Genomic DNA, 15,208 nt, shown 5'->3' on the forward strand with positions numbered 1-15,208 from the left:
TAAAATAAATCCAGATGTAAGCAGCACAGGGCTAGCTGAGAAGCATTAAGTCATCAGGGACCCAGCTCAGCTCTTTGCCATCCTTAGGTCACCTACGGCAGATTAAAGCCAGTACAAAATGTTTGCATTTCTCGCATTGTGAAATGAGGTCTATGTCCCACTCCTTCAACCTGGACAGGATATGTGACTATTTTGAATAATAGAATACGGCAGGAGTGACACTCTGCCAATTTCCAGGCCTATGCCTCAAGGCATTGTCAGTTTCTACTTCCTTTTTCTTGCAACATTTAGAGCTCTGAGCTGTCATGCAACACATCCAACTACCCTACTGGGGAGATTATCCAGACAGGCTGAGACTACGTGGAGAAGGAAAGGGGCCGCCACCATTATCTCAGTGCCAGAGAAGATAGTAAATGGTTGTGCTCCTGGCAGACCAGCCCTACTGCCCAGGTAAAGGCTAATGAGAGACCTCAAACGATGTTCCATGGAATAGAAGTATCATCTGATACACAGAATTGGCATACACAATTCAATGTTTGTTTTTTAAAGCCGCTAAGTTTTGGGAGATTTTATAATGTATCAGTAGACACCAGTGTCACGTTACGGTGCAAGAAGACCGTAAGCCATCCTATCCTGATGCGGGGAGCCATGCAACAGAAAGGAGGAAAGGACAAAAAATTACATGGTCTCTACCTCTAGGGAGACTTCCCAGAATTCACATATAACAATCCGTGTCTACGCAGTTGGCGAAAACTTGGTCCCATGGCCACGTGCAGCTACAAGTACTGGATAATGTAGTCTTCTGGGTGGGCATATTGCGAACCTCAACAAATTCAGCTGTTTTACCAAGGGAAGAGAGGAATTGGATGTTTGGCTAAGCAACTAGAGTATCTGTACTGCGTCTACTCAACTCTCTCATGAATAGAATCATCTTTTTCTCAAAGGTTTTGTTCTTAAGATTTTAGTTTTTAGAGTAGATTTTGTTCACAGCGAAATTGAAGAGAAGGTACAGACATTTCTCCGTGTGCCCTCTGCCCCCACGTATGCGTAGTCTCCTCCATTATGAACGTCCCTTACTGGACCTCTGCCTCTGTCACACTGATGAGCCTGCATAGATGTCTGGTCACCACCCGAGGTCTGTATTCACACTGCACTTCACTCGTGCTGCTGTACATTCTATGGATTTGGACAAATTCTATCCACCATTGTTGTATCGTACAGAGAATTTCACTGCTCTAAAATCCTGTGCTTTCTACCTATTTTTCCCCTACCCTCACAGCGGCCCCTGGCAACCACTTCCAGAGAACTTTGTAGGTCTTTTTACTGTTTCCATAGTTTTGTCTTTTCTAGAATGTCGTACGGTTGGAATCATACAGGATGCAGCCTTTCAAGATTAGATTCCTTCACATAATAATATGCATTTAAGGTTCCTTCATGTCTTTTTATGGCTTGATAGGCATTTTTTAGCACCGAATAATACTCCATTATATGAAAGTACCACAGTGTGTTTTTACCCATGCACCTACAGAAGGACATTTTGGTTGCTTCCAAGTCTAGCAGTTATGAATAAAGCTGCTATAAACATCTATATTCATTTCGTGTGTGTGTGTGGATGTAAGTTTTCAACTACTTCGGGTAAACACCAAGGAACACAATTACTGAACCATATAGTAAGAGTATGATCCTTCGTAAGAAGCTGCCACATTGTCATCCCAAGGGCTGTCTAATTTTGCATTCCCAACAGCAGTGTGTGAGAGCTTCTGTTGCTCCACATTCTTTCAGCATTTGGTGCAGTCATTGGTATGGGTTTTGGCCATTCTAATGTGTACAGATCTATGGTATGCCACAGTGGTATCTCACTGTGTTTTAACTCGCATTTTCAGGGTGTAACCTATGATGTGGAACATCTTCTTATATGTTTATTTACCATCTGTATATATTTTTGATGAGGTATTTGTCAAGGTCTTTGCCTCATTTTTTTAATTGGATTGTTTTCTTGTTGAGTTTTAAAAATTCTTTGCATATTTTGGGTAAAAGTTTTTTTTTATGAGATTTGTCTTGCACATATTTTCTCCAAGTCTATGGCTATCTTCTCATTTTATTCATGTTGTCATTTACTTAACAGAATTTTTAACTTTATCAGAATCCACCTGATCAGTTATTTCTTTCATGGATCACGACTTTAGAGTTGTATCTAGAAAAGCATCACCCACCAAAAGTCTTCTAATATTTCCTCTATGCAATCTTCTCAGAGTTTTACATTTTACATGTAGGCCTAAGATCAATTTTGAGTTTATTTTTATGAAGGGTTTAAGGTCTGTGTGGAGATTTTAGTGATTGATTGATTGATAGATTGATTGCATTGGACTCTCCAGTTGTTCTAGCACCATTTGTTGAACAAAGCATCTTTGCTATTTTGCAATGCTCCTTTGTCAAAGATCAGTTGATGCTATTTATAGAAGTCTGTTTCTGGGCTCTCTGTCCCATTCTAGTGATCTATTTGCTATTCTTTGCCATTACTACACTGCCTTGATTACTGTAGCTTTGCAATAAGTCTTGAATTCTGATAGCATCAGTTTTAAACTTTGTTCTTCTCCTTCAGTATTGTGTTGACTGTTCTGGGATTTTGCCTCTCCATATGTATATGTTAAGATCAGTTTGTTGATTACCATAATAAATCACTGGAATTTTTATTGAGATTGCATTGAATCTATAGATCAATTTGGGAACTGACATACTGACAATAATAGTAAATTTTCTTATCCATGAACCAGGAATATCTCTCCATTTATTTCTTTAATTTCATTCATCAGAGTTTTGTAGTTTTTCTCATGTAGATTTTGTATATATTTTGTAAGATTTATAGCTTAAGTATTTGATTTTTTGGTGTGCTAATTTAAATGGCATTGTGCATTTGCTTTTAATTTTAAATTACACCTATTTATTTCTGGCATAAGTGACAGCACTGACTTTTGTATATTAACCTTATATCCTGAACACTTGTTATATTCATTGATTGGTTCCAGGAGTTCTTTTGTCGATTCTTTTGGATTTTCTAAATAGACAATCATGTCATCCATGAACAACATTTTATCTCTCTTCTCAATTTGTATACCTTTTATGTCCTGTTTTTCCATTACTGCATTAGCCAGAATTTGCAGTATAATGTTGAGAAGGAATGGTGAGAAGGGACATTCTTGCCTGTGCCTGATCTTAGTGGGAAAGTGTAAAGTTTCTCACCACATAATGTTACCTGTAGGTTTTTTGTATATTGTCTTTATTCAGTTGAGGCCATTCTCCTCTATTCCTAGTTTACTGAGAGCTTCATTCATAAATGGGTATTGGATTTTGTCAAACAATGTTCTTGCATCTCCTGATATGATTACATGATTATTCTTCTTAGCCTGTTCATATGATGGATTCTAGTTATTGATTTTCAAATGTTGAATCAGCCATGCATACCTAGGATAGATACAACTTGTGGTATTTTTTATGCATCTTTTCCATTCAATTTCTAATATTTTCTTGAGGATTTTTGCACTTATGTTTATGAAAGATATTAGTCTGTAGCTCTTTTTTTTTCTTGTAATATCTTTGTCTGGCTTGGAGATTAGGGTAATGCCAACATCACAGAATAAATTTGGAAGTGTTTATGTTATTTGTCTTCTGAAACAGATTGTGGAGAATTGGTATAATTTCTTCCTTAAACATTTGAAAGAATTTCCAATGCACCCATGTGAGCCTGGTGCTTTCTCTCTTGGAAGGTTATAGATTATTGATTCTATTTATATACTACATATAGGGCTATTTAAGTTTTCTGTTTCATCCTTTGTGAGTTTTGACAGCTTCTGTTTTTCAAGGAATTGTTCCCATTTTACAATATGCTCACAGGAATGATATCTCATCATATTCACAGTTCTGTGGATTACAAAGGAATATATTTGCAGTATCTATTTAAAACCTCTGTCCACCATATAATTCAATGCTATGTTAATATTCATATGAAAGTTAGCACTAAACCAAAATATATGGCAAAAACAGAGATTTGGGGAAAAACCTTGTTTTCAAATTTGTGCTCAGCTGGCCTTTGGGAGTATAGAAATTTTTCAGGCTTTCTCCTTCAAGTTTCTTTATTAAATAAAGGGTTTTTAAAAAAATATATCTCTGTGTTTCACCCAGTATATTGGTGTGTGTGTGTGTGTATATATATATATATATATATATATATATATATATATATATATATATCTGTTCCTTTGCCACATTACTCAGAATTCCCTTTCCCATATGTGTGTTAGTGACCTTATGTTTCAATTCAACCATTATTTCCTCTATAAAATATTTCTTTTTCTCCTCCCTGACCCTAATAACATTGATAATTCCCTTATTTGTGCCTTCCTTGTATGTTCTGCAGAATTTTATCATGAATTATTACCAAATTTGTTCCGATTCTACTACTTCTGTGAAACTAAAAACTTTAAGCGTGGGTTAGTATCTGAACATGTAGCCTTGATCATGAGACATAGATGTTTGCTATGCATTTGTTGACAAAAAGTGAAGCTATCAGACATGGCATCTAGGTCAGATGAGCGTTAAGAGGTCTCTGCTCTCCTGCACGGATGACCAGAGGAATCTGGGGAAAGAAACCTGCTTCATGAAGCTGTAGTTTAACATGCCTTTGTATTATTTTTCTACTGCTTGAGCTTATGAATAACGGTGAGAGGATTCTTTATTTTCTTTGTGGATCTAGACATATATTTAATTGTTTTCAAGATGGCTCCTATACAGTGTGCTCAATAATAAATAGTTAACATGTTCACAGTCGAGTTGAATTGTCTGTGTGAAGAGCTGGTCCCACTGTCGTCCTTCTCACCATGTGGTTTTGGGCCATCACCCTCACTCAGAAAGTAGGCATTGAGTTCCTATTACACACAAAATGGGTCCTGAGAAGAGTGGATAGACGTTAAGTGTATGTGCTCAACAATCTCAGAGTTCAGTGGGGGAAGCAGAGAAGTAAACGAAGCTGATGTTATTTGGGTTGGTTTGGTAATGGGCAGCCCAGGGACTATACTGAGAAATTGAAATGGCGTCTCTGATCTGACCGACAGTGAGGGAAAGGTTTCCATGAGAGGTGACAGCAGAACTAAGTGTTGAAGAAGGTGTGTGAGTCAGCAGGGGAAGCGTTGGTACAGAAGGGAGTTTCACGCAGAGAGTGTCTCTTCTCTGCAATAAAGGTGCAAACACTTGCTGTTGGGAGCTTACAGGGTGATCGAGCTGCACTTGAGGGAGCAAACAGCAAACTGTTACTCTCTTCGCAGTTTCTGTAGTTAAATCTGCACCCAAACGGCAAGATTATCACATAGGCTGCACTGGAAATGTTTATAAATAACAGTAAGAGAACTCTGTACTTGCTTTCGACTCTAGACATATCTTTTATTTGTTAAAATTAGCTGCTAAATATTGTCCTACGTTATTTTTTAAAAATTTCCACAATGAAATAGTTGATCAGGTACTTTAATTGCAAAGGGGAAATTGAAGGAGACTGTTATTAAATAGGAATGGCACATTGGTTACCTATAATGAAAAAACTCAGCAGACTGAATAATAGGACTTCAACGGGCTTAGAAAACAATGGGTTGATGAGGCCGGAGTTTTGAATTGCTGCAGGTAATCAACTTTTCCATGGGTCTGTTAGAAAATACTTTTTTTCTGGCTGCACCTGAAGAGTTCTATGTTTGTCCTCCCTTTGACTTTGAATCTCCGTGTGTAGTGGTTTTTAGAAATTAGCTTTTATGTGATCAAGCTGCTCATTTTTGATTATGGAGTCAAAGCTTTTGCAATTATTTTCAGAGCGCTGTAAGAAAAAAAGTGTAAATGCATCTTTAATATATGGAGATTGGGAGATCAGTAGCCAAGTGAAACTCTGCCGCACTGGAGAGTGTGAAGGAGGTCAGTGGGACTGTGGAAAAGAATAGAAATGAGATCCTGTCAAAAAGGGTGGAAGAATCGGACTGCCCCTAAGGAAAGAGCTGCCAAAAAGGAATTTAATAATGTATCCTTTTATTTGTGGAGGCAGAATATTAGACGCTGATGAGAATGCTGACGACTTGAAACTTGGCAATACCTACGGACTGCATGCCCACCTACCACTACCGAGTCATGAGGAATTCAATTACTGGGTATTTCAAACATCCCTGTTGCATGCATAGTATTGACTGAGGGTTAGTAGAAATGTATGGTAGTTCATATTATATTTATGAATATCCATGACTGAAAAGAAAGCATGTAATATACGTTAGGTTATGGGAGAGTTTTCTGACCTCCAAAAATAAAAAAGCTGCATAATCAAAAACTCCTCCTGTTCTGCTTTGTAGTGTGAAACCCAACATGTGTCTGGGAGAAACAGCTGTCTCTCACATTGGGTGGTGTATTTTTTAGATTTCAAAAAAAAATAATGCACCTTTTTGCAATAACCCCCATAGCAGAAGCTCATTACTAAGGAAAATAAAACAGTTATATGACTAATTAGACTTCACCTTATCAGTTCAGGACAAGCCTGACAACCCGCCCCTTGTTATCATGAATTAATGATGCCTCCCCACATTACACGGAACGATCGACGGTGGTTCATCACAGCCACGTCAGCGTGCTCTGTAAATGTCAGGAGATTCAAAGTGAAAGCTTTGGCCTCGCATTTTTTTTGTAGATGGATTTTTAAAAGTTCAATGTGATCAGAATATTTTAAGACAACAGGGGGAGTTTCTTCATGATACCAAAATGTCTAGTAGAAAAGTCTAAAATCTTGTTCAAAAGCTTCTATATGTTCTTACTTGTATCCGTGTCAAATACTCTGTTTCATTTGATTTTTTTTGACTATAATAAGCCACTGACAAGATAAGCCAATGTTTGAAGTTGTGCAGAAAGAAAAAAGATGATTTCCGTGTTTCTCGGTTTCTGGTGAATTAACTTTGCGCTCAAGGTAGCGCTGTTCTGTGCCCAGCACACGCTCACACGGAGACTGCCAGGGCTCTTTAAAGACCGCCGCAGCTTTCAGAAAGCTAATAGCGAACTTGTTCGACTTACTTTAGTTCAACATCTCCAAAGTTTTGTAGTTAAGGCAGTCTCTCCAAGTGTATTGTAACTTTTTGTAGAAATTTTGCTTTCAAAACAAACTATGGGAAAAACTACTCTCATAGATTACAATACAGCGTGTCTGTGACTCATTCAACTATGCATGAAAAATCTTAATGTCTCATTGGAATGGATTTTTATAGTAATGACTTGAAGAGTCTGTGGCAGCCTCATCACCAATTTTGGGCTTGTACTGTTCTGGAAACCCTGTCCTATTCTAGCTCTTTCTGGAATTCAGTACCAAATTAGAGATCATAGGATGGGTGAGCATGATGATTCTAGGAGTTTCTCCTCACCTAGAAAATGAGAGTTGCATTAAACTGTTTCTAACATCTTTTGTAGTTTTAACTCTGATGTCTCAATGACCTAACTCGGTGACTGACAGATTAATGACACAGGAAAATCACATTTCCTGTAGCTTTACCTACTTCATTATTATTTCTCAATATTCATCTATCTCAAAAGAAAGTACCGCAGGTTGACGGACATGGAGCATATAAAATCACTGGACAAAATAACTGTAATGAGACAAAATATTTCTTGATACAAGTTTTAATATGTTACATGATTATTTTAAGCTTCACAATATATTTAATTGTGACTAGATACTAATAATCCTCATATCACAGAGGAGAATGAATCCCAAAAAGTTCATGTAAACTCTTCTGCAGCTTATATCTAGAGACAAAACAGTTTGGATGCAAATCCAGGTCAGGCTAATTTCCGTCTCATTTCTTTTTCATGTTATTATGCTGGTATTAGCATAACACACAACCAATTTCAAGTTAAATTATGGGAAGGAGATGGAAGAAAATGACATTTTAAAAGAAGAAAAAATACTGAGCAGAACCTGCCTGGGGGTACCCACTACCAACCCCTCAGATATGACCATGGTGAATATTAAAACTAGTTAACTTAGGATATTTTCTCATAAAGTCAGAAATACACATAAAATTACTCAGCTGAACACCTGATTTGTATTCAAACAATAAGATTTTAAGAGCATATTTTATTTTATTTTTTCTTATTGATATTTGCATTTATTATAAAAACTATCTTAATGTTTGGGAAATTATACATGTCACAAGGGAAGAAGAAATGCGTAATGGCTTTTTGAATTTGAGAAAAATTGTCTTCTAATATAAGACTAGATCCATGTAGGAGGTAGAAAGGTTCTTGGACTACAGAAATTTAATGTATGATGAAGTGAAAATAATTTTCCTAAAAAAATCAATTGTTTATAGGCAATTAGTCTTTTTTAAAACATTAGCTAAAAATATTAATGCCACCTTCCTACAGAAGACAGTATTTTTTATCATACTTTTAAAAAGAAATTACCTATAAATTTCCTCTCCATAAGAAAATTTTTAAAATTCTATCAGTAATAGTTCAACTTTTCAGAGGAAAAAAAAAGGCATTTATTTCAGGGATGATAAGGAACCTAAAGAACCAAATAATTTTTTTCCGGAGATGTTATTTGTGTTGCTAGGGAGGACTTAGTGATAGTCATGATGGAATGTGATAAAAGGGTTAAAATAAATGAGAAGAATTAAAAAATAAAAAACCCAGAGAGAAAAGAAAGCCACAAGAAAATAGGTTCACTAATGAATGAGGAAGGGCATGAAATTAATGATGAGTCTGAAACAGCTGAGTTATTGGACTCATTTTTTAAATCTGCCTTTAACAAGAGAAATGAAGCAAAAAATATATAGACAATTAGAGAGTAATGAAGACATTGCAAAAATTGTTCCAGCCAACATAAAGATAAGGGGACTCCTTAGCTGGCAATCAATGGAAAATCCCGTCACCCTGAGTTATTAGGAGACTGGCCAGCATGTTTACCAATCTGTGCTTATTTATTTTTAGAAAATGAGAGAATGTTAGCATATTGGGGAATACAGAGCAGAGTCTTTGAATAGTATTAGAAACTTCTACAAAGGAAGCTGACCATCAGTACAATGTAGAATTTAATACCCCTGAAAAATATTAAGGAAAACTGGCAGAGTGCCTTCAATAAGAATAAAGCAAACCATGAGAATTCATGGCTATTCCATTACCAACTCACTAAAGAAATTGAAAGAAAAATACAAAAAGTCAAGCACCTAGACCTTTGGATCATTTCTGATCTGGTGAGTCATGAAAAATTAATCAGAGTGAGTCGAAGAAAGGTGATTTAATCATGATTTTGGAAATAGGTTAAAGATCACCATGAGTGATGAAAATACATAGCGAGTTTTATAAATGACTAATGGGGCTCAGTATGGGTTACTGTTGGTTCTGTGTTGTTTAAAGGATTTAGTATTTATGATGAGCAAAATAATTGTTTAAAATATTTTAAATGATATTATTCTCTTAAAGTCAGGGTAAATTTAAAACCACCAAAGAGGCAAAGGATCAAAGAAGGACCATGAATCTCTAAGTGGAGTCTCACACTAAAAAAAAGGGGGTAAGAGTTCCCAAGACCTCAAGGGTCTTAGCTAACAAACTTATGCAGCATCTTGCCGTTCAACTGAGACAGACGTCCCGCACTGAGACAGAAGTACTAGTGAAAAAGATCATTGCTTTTTCTCCTTTCATCTCAGCTATCCTAAAATATCATCAATGCTAGAAAGACTAATAGGTGTCTTTTCTTATTAACTCAGTAAGCAGAGTGCAAAACATTGTATCCCGAGAACTGTAGTGTCATAGTTCTGCCCCCGGGGTTGGAAAAAAAGAGCAGAAATGGACACAAAAGGGCTTGAAGATGAGTAAGAAGAAGGTAGTCAAAATATCAGATGACTAATGAGAACCTTAGTTAGCTCTGAGCTCCAAGGGGTTTTTGAGGGAATTAGAGGAAGTGCCCAAATTAAAAAGTAGTAAAATTAGGAAAAGAAAATGAAAAAACTCTTGGTTGAGTTGGTGCTAATGTGTTACTGATTAACAGAAAATATAAAATCAGAAAACCTGAAACGGAGCAGAGGGGTAGAACACGCAGTGATGAGTTAGCATTTCAGAGGACTAACTCAACAGACAGACAAAGCGCACTTGCTGTCCTGGGGGAAAACGAAGATGTGACTGCAATGACGTAAGCTACTAGTGTGACTTGGTGGGCTTGATGCCTCGGATTTCACTCATGCAATGAAGAGTATTCTGACTGCCCCATTCAAGTGTTCTCAGTCTCTACTATTGTTGAAAGATCTCCACTTCTCCACGGGGATGCACTATATATTTTCCTTGTTTTACATGTAAACACACTGCTTCCTCGATGCTAATAACAGCTTGGCCCTATCAAACACGTGCGACATCTGACACACTGACTGCTATTACCACCACTCACATCACCCATCCAGGGCAGGCATTATTATCCAGGCATCACAAATAAGGAAAGTGACAGCACCTTTACATGGCATTTCCAGTGTGGAAGCTGTGAGGCTGGACGATAAGCCTAGGTAACAGGCTCCAAACCCTTGCTCTTGCTCCACTCACTGCTCCACACGAAGACTGACTAAAAATGCAGAATATGCAGGTCCTCTCACTCTCCATAAAAATCGGTGGCTTCAGGGTCCTGGTGCTGTCCTCAACAGAAGGGAGCTGAAATGGTTCTCATCAAAGTCAGTGATCTGAATGGCAGCAGCCCAAGGGATTGCTTGTCATGAAGACATTTCACTCTCCTGAAAGATGTGTGTTACATGAGGCCAGTGGTCACACTTCTCACCATGACCTTGGATGCCCTGCCCTTGATCCAAGGCATTTCAGCAGGTCTGCAAACAGCCTCTGCCTGTAACTCCCGTGGCAGGACAGTTGGAATTTCTGTGCCCAACAGCTATGTTTTTCTTGAATGAGACCCAGCAAGACAGATAAGGGAGTTTTTGCTTTGTATCCCTTGCGCGGCAGGTCTGTACACACACCATCACATACTGGCATCTCATCTTGGCAGCCTGTGATTTCAAATGCTTAATTCAAGGTTTTGGGGTTTGTGCCAGATGTCAAATTACTCAGAATATTTGCTGGTAGAGACTTAGATGTCATTAGATTCCCTAGAAGTTCTGTGTCTTCCCGAGCATAGCTTCAAATGAGAATATAATGTTAATTAACTAAGCAGTTCATTCATTCAGAGAGTCATTTTACATACATGTGCTGGGCTCTGACAGTGTTTATCAGTCAGTACATCCAGCCCGAGACACAAAACACAAAGACAACTGACCCTGAGTATTTATTTTTATTTTTTTAAGATTTTAATTATTTATTTTTAGACAGAGGGGAAGGGAAGGAGAAAGAGGGAGAGAAACATCAATGTGTGGTTGCCTCTGGTGCACCCCCTACTGGGGACCTGGCCTGCAGCTTAGGCATGTGCCCTGACTGGGAACTGGACCAGCCACCCTTTGGTCCACAGGCCCACACTCAATCCACTGAGCTACACCAGCCAGGGCTGACCCTGAGTATTCTCATTCTCTAGCTGGGGAACCTACTAAATTCTGAGGCATTCCACAAGGGTTTCCCATTATTTGTCAAAATGCTAAAGTTTACTGATGACTTACCTGTTATATAAAGTAAATTCAAAGTTTTCCTTTTAATAATATAGTTTTGACTCCCATGATTCTAATGTGAATTCCTAAATGTGGAAGCAATTTATTTACTGAGTAAGGACAAGAAATAGCTTATATTATTGAATATTCCCTCAAAAGTATGTTGCATAAGGGAATTTTGTGGTTAAAACAGAAAAAAAAATAAAGTTTTAAAACACTGGTTATTGGGAACAAATGTATATAAGCGACAGGAAAACCACAGCAGTGTACTATATAAAGCACTATAGTGCGCAGAGTACCGGGTCAACGTTTCCTACCAAAGGTGGAGTCGAAAGTGGTCCATGAAAAAGGAATCAGAATGGAAAACCATAGCAGTGCAATAGCGTAGGACAGAGAAAAGAACTGATGTTGTGGATAGAAGCAATGGTTTTGTCTGAATGGAGCATAGAGTTCATGCGCAAAGCACGGGGATGAGCTGAGTTGGGGGAGGAGGGTATTTGGGGCATTTTAAAACCATGCCAAGGGTATTTGGCTTGCATGCAGTCACTGGCAAGCCCACATACAACCATAGGGAGCTTCAAGACATCACCATTTGTGTGAAGCTTCTTTTCAATGAGCAATTATGAGCTAGGTCATCTGGGGAAGAACAACTTCTAGGTTCTCTTAAGTGTCAGCTCTCACAGTCTGGGCAATGTAAGTCCCAGACCATAAACTGGTTCTCCATCAAGGGACAGTTGAGTCTAGTCCACCATGAAGTCCATCCCTATGCCCATCATACACTGGTTCAGAGATAAACTCCTGGGCCTTCAATTCTCCACCACACCATCAGCCCAAACCATTCTCCATACTCTGCCTCCCTCATAGCCTCTGATGCCTTCTTCAACTCTCAAATACCCTTGAGAGTACTTGAGTATCTTAAGTACAAAATTCTTGTAGGTTCCTAACTTCTTCAATGAGTGGTTTTGCACTGACTGAAACATGGCTGTTACACAGTCTACCTTTTTCTGCTGCACATCTTACCTGTTTTAGTGGGAGCCAGGTCAGCTTTGCAAACTGGAGTTTTAAGCTGCTTACAGTCATCCCAGGAGAAGAGGTCAGGGAAGTCAGTGGGGAACAACCTGTTTAGGAAGGCCAATGTAGGCAGAGAGGGTCTAGAAATTAAAAAATGAGATATTCTAGAAGAGTCATAATAGTAAACAGACTTGAATCCTAATGGTCAGTTATTAATTCTCTTCTTTTTCAGGATCCCATGACTTCCATATAAAGTCCGTATTTAAGAAAGTTTATTTTGGAGGGCAAGGAGAAGCATGATATATTAATATTAATACACTGTAAAATCTACTGTAATTGAAGTATAAATGAAATGTAATGTGAATACATATACCCCCCCAAAAAGAAGGTTTGTAAAACCCTTGGTGTGCTTCCAAAGAGGTCCAGTTTGAACACAGAGCCATCAAAGTATTGTGTTTTTTGCTATAGTCATGGTGAATTCCCACCAATTCCCCCATGTGTCAAAACCTGTGTTTTTCCTTTCCTTCTGTCTGGAATGCCCTTTCCCATCCAATCCCTTTCTCACTTGACTAGCCCCTACTCACTCTGTACGTTGCAGATACAATGTTCCTTAACCCCGACACCACAGTTTGTACTTCCCCTCCCATTAGTACAGTCGTGCTGTTCTGTCGTTGCTCGTTCTGTGCTCCTTGATTTCCGAAATCCAGAACAGTGCTGGGCATCATCAGTGTTCGTATCGAGCGGCTAAATTAGTTGAACAAATACTTGATTGAATGGATGAATGGATAACATCATTGGACTGATGGATATATAGATATTTATTGCTGGCTTCTGAGAGTGAGTCATACCACAGAGAAAATTACTATGTATGGAAAGAATGAAGTCAAGAGAACTCAGTATCTGATGAAGGGAAACACACTACAGTAATACTCTATATATTCTTGTATCATTTATTCATCAAATATTTATTAAATGCCTAGCTGTTATGTTAAAAGGAACCCTTATTTTTTAAATTTATTCAAACACTTATTGGATGTCTACTAGGTATATAACAAATTATTTTTGCTTCTTTGCTCCAGTAATTTATTTGTTGTTTTTCATGTATTTTAGAAGCCAATAATGAACTAAATCATTTTTAAAAACTGCCAGTTGTACATAAAGAGCACATGTATAAAAGCTTGATAAATATTTTTTCCTCTTTTCCTTCAAAGGAATTTTAAAGCAAAGAATAATTGTTAAGCTAGGCCCAATGTGCACTTTTCATGGAAAATTAACCTGCATATGCATATACAAAATAAGTAATTATAAATGAATAGGGAAATTAGCTTCCATTCTCTCTGTGTGGCGATGCCATGGGTAGAATGATGGCCAGCATTCAGGTCAGCTACGGGCCTGCGATTGAAGTTCTGATGGTATACAGGGTGTTCTATGAGCTCTAACATGCCCTAACGACTACTTCAAATGTTGAAATTTTTTATTTCAGTTAAGAATTTTTTTTAATCAAGGGGAAACTGGACACGTGTAAAAAGTAATACTTATCTTAAATTAGAGCTGAGCTTCTACATATCTAGTCAAACCAAGTATGTTGTCCCGAAGGGAGAGGAAGGTTTCTGGACAGAAAGAAGATCCCTGAAGGCTCCAGACTCCATTCCTTATCAATCCTATGCCTTGTGGGCACCGGGGCTGATGTTCTCCCTGTGTTCAGAGTTGGTGCACTGCCCACTGCAAATGACTTGCTGATCATGCTCGCTATACTTGCCAAGGTATGGCCATTGATGAGAAAATCAGCCTTCCTTTGTGACCTTTACCTTCAATTTGTGCATATTTGTCTTTGGAGGTTTCATATCCTTTTTCTTGAGATGTTTTGGCAGCTTCGATCATTATGCACCTACTTAAAATCAGGGAAAATTATCCAGATGGAACTAGTTGTTACCAACATTTTGACATTATGCATATTATTACTCTTCCTTCTATACAGACTCAATAGACCGGAAAAACAAAATTGTAGAAAAAGTCTTTTATACTATCTGAATAGCTGAAAGTAGGTGGACAGTGAGCCTGCTCATATGCAGGGATAAAGCAATACAGACAGGAGAATTCCAGAAGGCATGGATGTTAGACAGTGGCACAGAAACGTAGGTGGCAGGAGTAGAGAGCACGAGGAAGACTCACAAGTGAAGGTTGCACCCACAGGTACATGTATGTTTGTAAAGATTGTGAGTGTGGGTCTGAGTGACATGGGAACCCACTGAAGCATTTTTTTTAATCCTTACCTGAGGCTATGTTTATTGATTTTAGGGAGAGGAGTTGGGGGAGAGAGATTGAGAGATCTATCAGTCGCCTCCCATAGGTGACCCAACAGGGGATCGAACCCACAATCTTTTGGTGTTTGGGATGACGCTCCAACCACCTGAGCCACCTGGCCAGGGCTGAAGCAATTTTTTAAGTTGAGGTTAATCTCACATAATTTAACAATTTTATTGTGAATAATTCAGTGACATGTTTTACATTACAACTACTGTGGATTATTTCCCATACATGAAGTCCTACAAGGAGCAACC

This window comes from Desmodus rotundus, chromosome 8 (genome assembly GCF_022682495.2).
Source record: "Desmodus rotundus isolate HL8 chromosome 8, HLdesRot8A.1, whole genome shotgun sequence".
Taxonomy (NCBI): Eukaryota; Metazoa; Chordata; class Mammalia; order Chiroptera; family Phyllostomidae; genus Desmodus; species Desmodus rotundus.